This window comes from Silene latifolia, unplaced genomic scaffold, assembly GCF_048544455.1.
Source record: "Silene latifolia isolate original U9 population unplaced genomic scaffold, ASM4854445v1 scaffold_316, whole genome shotgun sequence".
In the NCBI taxonomy this organism is placed as follows: domain Eukaryota; kingdom Viridiplantae; phylum Streptophyta; class Magnoliopsida; order Caryophyllales; family Caryophyllaceae; genus Silene; species Silene latifolia.
Window position 1 is genome coordinate 118,858 of NW_027413251.1, and position 12,089 is coordinate 130,946.

Consider the following 12,089-nt stretch of genomic DNA (forward strand, 5'->3'; position numbering starts at 1 on the left):
AATATATTGTGACACTAGCATAAGTTGAGATAGATAGACTTAGAACCCAAAGCACACCGTCCCATGGATCGACCTCGACTTACCACTAACTAGTTGTTTGTTGAGAATTATAAATGTGTTTGATTGGGAGACCCGACGACAACTCTCGTCAGAGAACCTACCAAATGGTACTCCTACACCACAACATTTAACCGGTAATTTCATTGCCAAATCCGCATTCATACAATTAGTTGAGAGAAGTCAATTTGGAGGGATGCCTAGTGAATACCCTAACTCACATATGGAGACTTTTTGTGACTATTGTGATGCGATTTCTGAAACCGGAGTTACTCAAGATCAAATCCGATGGGTATTATTCCCTTTTTCTTTGATTGGTACCGCGAAACAATGGTTAAAAGGCCTAGACAAGTATACTCTTGGTATTGACTCATGGAAAAAGTTGGCTCTTGCTTTCTACAAGAAATTCTATCCTCCGGAGAAGACTAATATGTTGAGAGCCCAAATCACTGGGTTCAAGCAAAGGGATGAGGAATCATTGTATGAGGCATGGGAAAGATTTAAGGATACTTGTCGTTCTTGTCCATATCATGGACTTAGCGAATTGCACAATTTTGGAATGGCCTTTATGAAGATTCTCGCAATATCCTCAACATGGGATCAAATGGTATGTTTACCGAAGTTGATGACAATCAAGCATGGGCCATAATTGAAGAAATAGCGGTTCATAATTCGCAATATAGTAGACCTCGAAAGGCTACTAGAGGAGGAAAGCATGAGGTAGATTCCATCACAAAATTGGGTGCTCAACTAAGTGCTCACATTGACACCATTAATTTGAAGTTTGAGAAGGCCATGGGTAAGCTTGATGAAGCTTCCAAATCACCCAAGCAACATGTTAATGCTATGGTGGCATTATCCTCAATTCCAAGTGGAGTATGTGAGAGTTGTGGAACTTTGGGACATGACCAAAGTGAATGTAGGGGAACAAGTGAATGCCTTCCAAGCATACAAGAGTGGCACCCCTTATTCAAACTATTACAATGAGAATACCAAATTTCATCCCAATCTTTCATAAAGAGCCAAAATGTTCAAAACCCTCAACAAACATACACCCCACCTCCAATGCGAAACCAAGCTCAAAGACCCTTTTACAATCAAAGCCAAAGTTATCAAAATCAACCTTCATACAATCAAACAAATGACCAAGGCCTTGATGTTCAAAAAGCGGTCCTCCAAATGCAAAAGAATCAACAAGAATTTTTCACTCAAATGCAAAAAGATAGCCAAGCAAAAGACATCACCATCAACAACATACTAGCTCACACAAAGATGTTGGAAACTCAAATGTCTCAATTAGCATCTTCTAGTTCTCAAAGACAAAAGGCGCAATTACCACCTCAAGGTAATCCCCCAGGACATGAATCGGTTAGTGTCATCCATTTGAGGAGTGGTACAAGGTATGAAGGACCGAATAAGCCAATTGATGAAGACATTGTGAATGCTAGTGATAAGCAAAGAGTTGAGGACTCTAAGGAAGAAGAACCCACCATTCAAGAAGTTTCAAATAAGAAGAATGAATAAAAGGCTAAGGAGAAAGAGCCTATTATGATTAGACTTCCATTCCCAAGTCATCAAGCTAAGCCTAAGTTTGATGAACAACTTGGCAAGTTCATAGAAATTGTGAAGAACTTAGAAGTCTCAATGCCATTCACGGAATTGATAAATCGTATTACAACCTATGCAAAGTATATGAAAGACATTCTTACCAAGAATAAATACATCCGGAAGTTAGAGACTATTGAATTCACAAAAGTGAGTAGTGCTATTTTTTAAGGAAGTTCCCCTCCAAAACTCAAAGATCCGGGAAGCGTCTCTATTGCATGCACTATTGGCGACACTACAATCAACAAAGCTTTATGTGACCTTGGAGCAAGTGTAAGTGTCATGCCATACTCGGTGTGCAAAAGGCTAGGAATGAGAGAGCTCAAATGCACCAATATTACGCTTCAAATGGCGGATCGATCTACAAAGATACCTCTAGGAATATGGGAGGATGTGCCCGTAAGAATTGGCAAATTCTTCATTCCGGTGGACTTTGTCATTGTAGACATGGAGGAGGATTCAACATTCCTATCATTTTAGTAAGACATTTCTTGCATACCGCGGGAGCGGTGATTGATGTGAAACATGGAGAGCTCACACTTGAAGTGGTAGATGAGACAATTACTTTTAATCTTGATAAGCCAATGAGAGCTCCTCGACTACATGAGCCATGTTTTAAGGTTGGTCACTATAGCCGAGAAAGTGATAGGAAGAAGTTGGCATCTCAAAGCAAAGAACAAGCTATGGGTAAAGAATCACCACCCATATGGAAGAATAAAGTGGATAATGTTCAAGATGCTCCATCAAACGTGCAAGAAAATTTCATCAATAATGAGAGCTTGAATAGCTCACCACCACTCATGACAAGTGAAGATGAAGGCCTGATTGGCCATGACAACAAGAAAGAGGAGTTTTTTTTTTTTTTTTGGTGAAGGGTAAGTATATATATCAAAAAAAATTAGAAACCAAGTTTGTATACAAGATCAACATATATCAGCCTAATGAATTAAAAATTTCTTCTACAAAAGAATTAGAGTATACTATCTATCCAAATTCTATTATCATGCTTGAGAGCTTTCTTGTTTCGATGCAACCATCTCTCCTTAACTTCATTCCAAACTCTGGACTCTAGAACAGAAGGCATCAGCACCTCCTGCTCCAACCAAGCTTTGTTGTGACTCTGCCAAATAGCATAGATCAGTCCTACAAAGCAAGCTCCAGTCACAACACGCATTAAACCACTCTTGCTTCTGCCAGCTGAGAACCATTTCACCATGTTTGTTGGAGGAAAGTTGACATGTAATTTCTACTGCATCAGTGTCATACACCTTTTGCTATACTCACGGCTACTAAAAAGATGCTCGTGAGTTTCTGGAACTATAGCACAAAGGTAACAGGAAGTGTGAAGTACCATACCCATCTTGTGAAGCCTATCAAGAGACAGCAACCGTCTGTGTTGGCTAGCCCAGAAAATGAAAGAAGTCCTTGGTATGTTCAGAGCATTCCAACAAATGTGTCTCCAAGCTACTTTTGCAGTCTTGTGTCTCAACCAATTGTACCCATCAGCAACTTGGTAATCTCTACTGGTGCCCTGCCACTGATTGTTAACATAGGCAGCTTTGTATACATCTTTAACTTGCACAATTTTTCTCCAAGACCAGCTACAATCAGGTGGATAAGTGTAATCAACCCAATCCCTTCCTTTCCTATACACGTGGTTGACCCACTTTACCCAGAGATGATTCTTTTTTGTTGCCAACCAAGAAGTATATCTACCTATCAGGGCCTTATTCGATAACTTAGCATTCTTTAAACCCAGCCCACCTTCTTCCTTTCAAGTACAACAGCTTTCCCATTTAACATTTGGAGCTCTTAAGTAGGAGTCCTTACCTCCCCATAAGAAATTTCTACATATGGAGTCCACCTTCTTCATTATGCCAGCAGGAATCAAAAAAATAGAAGCCCAATAGGAGTGTAGAGTAGCCAACACTGATTGAACCAATATTAGTCTACCAGAGTAGGAGAGCTGTCTAGCTCCTAATGATCTGATCCGAGCTACAATTCTTTCAATTAATTTCTGCCCTTCAAACTTGGTGATTTTCTTTGAGGATATTGGAACCCCAAGATATTTAAAGGGAAGAGAGCCAATTTTAAACCCAGAAATCTTAATTATATCCTCCATAACTTCCTGTCTGACTCCATTAAAATAAATATTTGACTTGTCCCTATTTAGAGTCAAACCAGAAGTAGCAGAGAACGTAGCAAAACCTCTCAGAAGCCACATAATAGAAGAAGCATTACCCTTATAGAATAAAAGGAGATCATCTGCAAAGAGTAAATGATTGAGCTTGATATGGCCACACATGGGATGGAATCTAAACCCCTCCTGTTGAGAAACAATGACTAACACCCTTGATAGATACTCCATACACAAGGCAAACAATAAAGGGGAAAGAGGGTCTCCTTGCCTCAACCCTCTCTTGCCTTGAAAAAAACCAAAAGTATTGCCATTAACATGAAGAGAATAAGAAGGAGAGGTCACACAGGTCATTATGAGCTTAATGAAATTGGGAGGAAATTTTAGAGCCTGAAGCATTTGATGGAGAAATTTCCATTCAACAGAATCATACGCCTTTCTAAGATCAATCTTAATCAGGCATCTAGGAGAAACCCCCCTCCTATTATACATTCTCACAATGTCTTGACATATCAGCACATTATCCATAATGTTTCTACCCTTCACAAAGCCCCATTGACTACTATTGATGATGTCAGGTAGAATAGCACCCAGTCTATTGCATAAGATTTTAGTGATACATTTGTAAAGAACATTGTAACAAGCAATGGGTCTATATTCTAGCACACTCACAAGATGTTTGACCTTAGGAATAAGAGTAAGTGTGGTAGTGTTTATCTGCTTAAGAAGCTCACCAGTAGAGAAAAAATCCATAACAGCTCCAGTAATATCTTTCCCTATAATCTCCCAAGAGTCCCTATAGAACTGGCTAGAAAATCCATCTGGACCAGGGGACTTATTAGCAGGAATGCTGAAAGTGCAGTTTTTAATTTCCTCAGGGCAAACATGCTTCATCAGTAAAGTCCTATGCTGGTCAGAAATCACAGAACCAGTTCTAACAGAAGGAAAATGGACATTATGGGTAGTAGTAATAGTCCCCAGGAGCTCTTGATAATAATCCAAAAAAGCTTGTTCAATAAGATGAGGCTCAGAACACACCCTACCATCTTTGTCCTGGATCTGAAGAATCTTGTTTTGCATTTTCCTAGCTCTTATCTGATTATGAAAATATCTAGTATTCTCATCCCCTTCACAAAGCCAACCCACTTTGGCTTTTTGACTGAGAAAACTATGATGAGCTTTAGCAAGAGCTTTGTATTCCTCAGCAGCAGTTGTTTCATCCTTCATCAAAGTCCGGTTACTGGTGTCACTATGCAATTGGTGTTGTAAATCATAAAGTCTAATCTTAGCAACCTCCACTGATTTCTCTACATCAGAGTATCTACTTCTGTTGAGCTGTCTGAGAGGTTGCTTCAAAGATTTCTGTTTAGTGACCACTTGGAACATCCAGGTACCAGAGACTTTCCTCTGCCAATGATGCTTAATAATTTCAAGAAAATGAGGATCATCACCCCATATATTGAATTACCTGAAATGAGGTATTTGCAGTCTCTGATGCCTCCTATAGCAAACACAAGGGTTATGATCAAACAAGCCTTCAGGCAAGAAATGGGCATAAGAATCAGGATACAGGTTCATCCACTCCACATTAACCATAAATCTATCCAATCTAGAGAATACCCTGAAAGAGGGATCTTGTTTGTTATTCCAAGTAAAATAAGCACCCTGAGCTTTAATGTCAATCAATTCACAATAATCAATACAATCCCTAAAATCTACAATATCACTCCAATGAACAGGTCTCCCTATTATTTCATTTAACCCCAGTAGATTTTTGAAATCACCACACACAGCCCAAGTACCATTACAAATGTCTTTGATCAGTTTAAGCTCCTCCCATAATCTCAATCTATCCCCCTCATCATTAGATCCATAAACTACAGTGAAAAGAAATTCATGCCAAGAAGAAATCTCAATGATTCTAGCAGTTATATGTTGATCAGACATACAATGAACATTAACATCAAAAACTTGATCTAACCAAATAAGCCACACTCTACCCCCAGGGTGATACTGAGTGTTATTCACACCTCTCCATTGCTGGCCAAGATTAGATAACACTCCAGTACAACTCTGGTCCTTTATTTTGGTCTCCACTAATCCATATAAGCCTACTTTATTATGATAAATAAATCTCTTAATGTCTACTTGCTTAGTAAGCTTATTCATACCCCTCACATTCCAGCTACCTATGTTATCCATTTAAAAAATTTCTAGGTGGGTTATCCAGTCCCCCATCCACATTCTTCTTAGGACTTGTAAGCACTTCAACATAATTTGGTGATTTGGTTCCCACCCTCGGTAGCAGACTGATGTTCCTGCTTGATCACTGTAGTAACTACAGTTAAGGGAGTCTGAACTGTAGGAACCAGTCTAGCAGGCACAGCAGTCACAGGAAGAGGAGATGTAATAGCTGCAGGAGGATTGCTCACAGGTAGAGGCTTCCTAGCTACAGGTCTCCATACCTGCTTCAGAACAGGAGGAGCCTTTGTCTAAGTCTTTTTTTTGCAAGCCCCTGACACATGCCCAATGCCCTTGCACACTGAACATACATCAGGTTTCCATTCATACTCCATAACCACACAGACCTCAACTCCTTTCATATATTTAAAAAATAGTCTCTCTGGGAAATCTTGTCCTACATCAACCTCAACCATAATTCTGGCATAACCTAGTCTGGTTTTCTCCATAGTTGGTCCATCACATCTCATATACTTTCCAATCAAAGATGAGAGCTTTTCCAGACTCGAGGAACCCCAGAATTTCAATGCTAATCAACATAGTCGTATCCAAATAGATACCTTTTTAACTCTCTCCTTAGCTAAACTGCAATCCTCAGTCCATGGTTTGACTACAAGTGGCTTATTATCATACATCGGAAACCCTTGATGTAAAACCAAGTTCTTGCATTCGAGAGTGGGGAAGTGAACTAAAAAAGCATCATTAGGAAGAAAGGCAATTTTGTCATACTTATACTTCCCCCACAAACGATTAACAAAACCAGATAAAAGTTCCCACGGTGGATTACCCCCTAAGACATAGCACACTGAAGCAATTGCTTTTTCAGATGCCTTAGGAGAAGAAATAGAAGAACGAGACTTACCAACAGTAGTCCACCCTTCTTCATCACCAACCACTGATTCCGCTTCCTCCTCAGTATCCGTTTGAGCATCCTCCACAATAACCGTCATATCCAGAACTAGAATACCCACAATTTCCCCAACTTTTCGAGTCTTCTGTGCATCAGCAGATTGCGGCACTCTCTCTGATACTCCCTCTGGTACTACCGTCGAAGGTTCAGGACTATCCATGTCTAAGTGTAGATCTGAACAATTACTAAAAGATAACCGAGTCTTTGCTTTAGGTTTATGAATTACTCTCTGCGATTTTTTGGGGATTTTCTTCCTGACCATTTGCTTGGAGAAACCCTAAAAATCTAGAGAGAAGGAAGAGCTTTTTCGAGAAGAAAGAGGAGTTGTTTCCATCAACTCAAGATTCAATAGGGAAGCAAGCTAGTGAAGTATGTGGTCTATAGATGATGAATTCGATGGGTTGGTCAATCCTTATGTTGGCAATGCTATGATCCTAGACTAAGGCTTTGGTGACTATCTTGATTCAAGTCAGCATATTGAAGATCTTTATAACAACAATGAACAAGCCTTCGACTACTTCTTCAAGGTGTTGAGCAACATTAACAACACCTTGGCTATGCCCCATTGACATCTCATCCAAGAATGAGAATTTGGTGGAGTCCTCCCTAAACCACCATTTGTAAATATTCTAACTCTTAACTTGCATTTTATTACTTGTATTGCATTTTTGTCAATTTTTGGATTTACGAGTTTTATACTTTGATCATGATTTTCACTAAGAGAGAAAGTGAGGGAGGTTTTTAATGTGTTTTGATGTGTAGTGTTTACTTTAGTGTGGGGATAGCAATTGCCTAGGCTATTCGAGCATAGTGCACCCACAAAGATGACCAAAAGAATGAAGAAAAAATGACTTGGGATATGAAGATCCCCACGGGTGGACCTGAACCCGTGGGTACAGGGAAGGATCCGAGCGTCCCAGTGGAAACCTGCTCATCTTAGTTGAAATCCGAGCGTGTACCTAGCCGCTCGTCCTGGGAGACCTGGAAACTCAAAAATCCTCATTGTTTATGAATCCGAGCGTCCCCAGGAGAAGACGCTCGTCTCAGTCTGAAGTCGCTCGTCTCAAGGGAAATATGCGTGTCTTCACTGTTTCAAAATTGAAGTTTCCCCATCGCCTCATGATCCGAGCGTCTCTAGGATAATCCGCTCGTCCCCTGCTGAAAGACGCTCGTCTCCTCCAGAAGACGCTTGTCTCAACACGGGTTTGGTATTTCAATGCTGACTGACCTACAATCCGAGCGTCCTCAAAGGGATCCGCTCGTCTTCCCCTGCTGAAACCGAAACATGGGATTTAAAACCCTCTTCTCCATTTCATTTCATTCTTTCATAACACAAGCACACAACCATAAACCCTCAAAACCCTCAAATCCCTCATCTACAAAACTCAAAATCCTCAACAAAATTCACCCAAATCAAATCCAAACTTCCTCAAAACACAATCAAAATACTCCTTCATCAACAAAACACCAAACAAACATCCAAATCCTCAAAAATCGAATCGATTTTCTAAGTTTCAAGGGCAAAATTCGAAAAAATCAATTTGGAATTCATTAAAGCTTAAGGACATTAGAAGCATTAAAGCAAAGTTTTGTTGATACATTCCAAACAAGGAGAAAAACAATGGCAAGGACTAAAGGTGGAAGCAAGGCACCCACAAAATCAGATCTTTCAAAGAGGCAATAAGCTATCCAAGCTTCCAAAGCTTTGGTGGTACAACAAGCAAGGGTGGACATTCAAGAGGTTCCCATTCCTATAGTGAAAGCTAATACTCATATCCCGGTTATTGAGCAATTACATGAATATCCGGAGGTAACTTTCACATCCGATTCTCATAGGAAAACTTTTATGTCTCTTGCTAAGAAAACATTTTTGTCCACCAAGTTTATTTGTCAAGATGCTTTAACCAAATTGGGTGTTCTTGAAAGAACCAAGAACAACTTCTTTGAGTCTATGGGGTTGCTTACATTGTTTGATATGCAAGAAATGACCTACCCCTCCCTCACCTTGGAATTTCTAAGTTCATTGAAAGTCACAAAAGTGGAGACTTGAAGGAATATTGAATTCTGCCTTGAGAATGTGGATAGAAAGATGTCCTTTAATAAGTTTGGCAAGGTATTCGGTCTTGATAATGACTCGACTTATGAGAAGAAACCTTCAACAAAATATGATCCCACCCCTTTATGGAAAGCTATCACCGAAAGAAAGTTTGAATCCTTCCATGATTGTCGTGCCCTTTATGTCCACCATCCAGGTATAAGGGTATGGCATAAGGTTGTTGGGAATACTCTAATTGCAAGGAAGGGCACTAATCATTTCACCGAACTAGATTTCATCTATCTTGAGTCAACCTTGAATGTCGATAAGAAGTTCACCACGAAATACAATGTTCTTCAACTCTTAATCGAAAGATGGCTTATAATCGACCATGGTAAGGAAGAGCGGCTTTTATCGTGAATGGAGGCTTGGTTACATGGTTGGCCAAACACTTTAACCCGGATTTCAACAAGGATGAGACTTATAAACCGGTTAAAGGTGGCCACCTTCTTGACTTGAACACTATGATTACCAAGTTCCATTGGGTCAAGAAAGATAATATTGACAACAAATTTGAGTGGCTCACAAAAGATGCCAAGTCCTTCATTCTACCAAACAAGATTTGTCGTCTCAATGTCTGAAGCACAAACTACCTTCTTCCACTCTCCGGTGAAGCCGAGATGATCATACAACAACAAAGGCATTTCAATACCGAGTCCTCCTCCTCCTCCGCTATTGTAACTCCACCCTACCCGTTTACCTACCAAGAATTACAACCCGATGGTGTTTCGGTAGGTAACGATTATTTGACTCTATTGATGCAAAACATGCATAAGGAAGCTTATGAGGACCGGGCCAATTCTTACTGGGCTCAATATCCGCCCCTTCTACACTTATCTAGGCATGGACTACTTGATCCATCTTGTCCTTTGCCTAGTTGGGCGGATAGGTAAGTGTTCTTTCCTAATGCTCCTAGAGATGCTAGTATGGGTGATGAGGAGGATGTTGTTGAGAGTGAGGAGGAGGAGGAAGAAGAAGAAGAAGAAGAAGAAGAAGAAGAAGAAGAAGAAGAAGAAGAAGAAGAAGAAGAAGAAGAAGAAGAAGAAGAAGAAGAAGAAGAAGAAGAAGAAGAAGAAGAAGATCAAAGCTCAAGTGATGATGGTGAAGCCTCCGGATCCATGGAGGTAGATGATGATGATAATAAGGATGATGATAATGAAGATGATGATGTCGCCATGGGCGACGATTGAGGGATTAGACAAGCTTTTGGAGGATACCACTACCCATTGTGAGTTTCTTACCCCTCCTTTTAGCTTTGTCTTTATAACATTTTTAATTTATTCTTGATCATGAGTATTGAGCCCTAGCACCACCTACAGGACTCCCACCTTGGTTTCATTGAGGTGTAATTTATTGTTCCCACATGTAAAATCTAAAATGACAAGTTCATTTTAGCTGCATGCATAGCATTCTTATGCATGAACTCCCTCACTCTCATTTGGTTTGGGGAAGTTCAAGCATACGTATTGGGAGTCAATCCAAATTGTGGTCTCCAACCAAACAAAATTCATGCATCATATAGTATAGTTTATAATGCATTCTTTTTTTTATATATCATATAGTGTGCATTTAGTTTAGAAACCATGCATTTTTCATATTAGCTTGCATAATTTCCTATCATATTGGCCTAGTGTGGGGATGGGAAATTCTAACATGATTCTTAAAACAAAAAATGATAAAAATTGAAAAATTTTGAAAATACAAAAACATGTTCATTTCTTTTATAGTTTTGCATTGTATATACTGTACATATTGTTTGTTTGTCCATCCTTTTTCACATTGACCGACTACGCCACATCCGAGACATGAGGATCATGAAGACCGCATGGTATGATCTTTCCAATCTCCTTTTTCCTCTATATGTTAATGACTATGTGGCTTTATTTTGATTGATGCGGTATAAAAAAATGTGATTTAGGAGTTGCATTTAGATTATATGGCATACTAGTTGGTAGAAGCACATGCATTAGGTTGTATAAATGATAGTTGCATCATGGCATATAGTTGCATTTAGGAAAAAAATTTGTGAAAGCATCTATTTGGGAAACTTGATAAGTGTATATAGGCCCTTGTAGATACTTTTTATTCTTGAGACTTTGCTTGTTAGAATGCTTGTAAAACACCCTAGGATGTGTCATGCTAGTATCCTTTGACCCATGGATTAAGGCATAGTCAAGAGTACTTTGCGATGTGATAACTCCTTGGCTACCGTTTATACCAAGATGAGCTTTGAAGCCATGCAACCATCTTCCATATTCTACCACATTTTTGTCATCAAAAAGGGAATGGGCACAAAAATAAGTCAAATTTAAGTTCAAGAAATGAAAAGAAAAGAAAAAAAAGTTTGCAATTTGCATCAAAGAAAAGAGGAGTACAAAAATAAGAACTCCAATGCTTCAAATAGAAGCCACCCTCATTACTAATTGGGGTGACCTTGAAAATGTTCAAAAGAAAATGCAAAAGTTAAAAATTATCAAATATTGAAATGCCAAATATCAAAGAAAATTGGCAAAAAGAAATTATTCTCAAAATGTCAAATGCCACAAAAAATTGGGGGGGAAAACAACAACAAAAGCAAACTTCCATATGAAACTCAAAATACAAAAGATCCCTCTATCCATTGAACCACTTTTATGCATGGTAAGAAGGGACGACCCTTCTTCTTATCTAGGCAAGAAGGGGAATTCCGCGATCCTCTAGTGTTTTTAACACCATAAGGAGTCTACTCTTGACAAAAGCATTTAACGATTGAAGACAAAGGTACTCTAGCTTAACACATTTTGGAGGTGATTTATTGGTATCCTCCTAGGCTTAGTAACGTAAATAAAAATTGTATCAATAATGGAGTATGTACCCTTAGATTGTTTCCCTTGTAGATAATTTCCGCCACTTAGATGAGGAAAGTGGCTATTCATTTTTGTAGATACATCCATTACTTGCTTTTACGTGCTTAATGCTTGGATGTATCGCCATTTTGGCAAGCCCCACCTTGCCTTGCAAGAAGGCATCCTACCTCATGGTTGTCTTGTTGTGAGTTGAAGGGG

The 12,089-nt window shown here is 39.3% G+C and overlaps 1 non-coding gene across 1 annotated transcript; it reads right to left on the reverse strand.

Moving 5' to 3' along the window:
- Positions 1-487: 487 nt before the first annotated feature.
- LOC141639260 (small nucleolar RNA R71) lies at positions 488-594 on the reverse strand. Its single transcript, XR_012542446.1, has one exon. It is a non-coding gene; the product is annotated as a small nucleolar RNA R71 (small nucleolar RNA).
- Between the last annotated feature and the right edge of the window lie 11,495 nt (positions 595-12,089).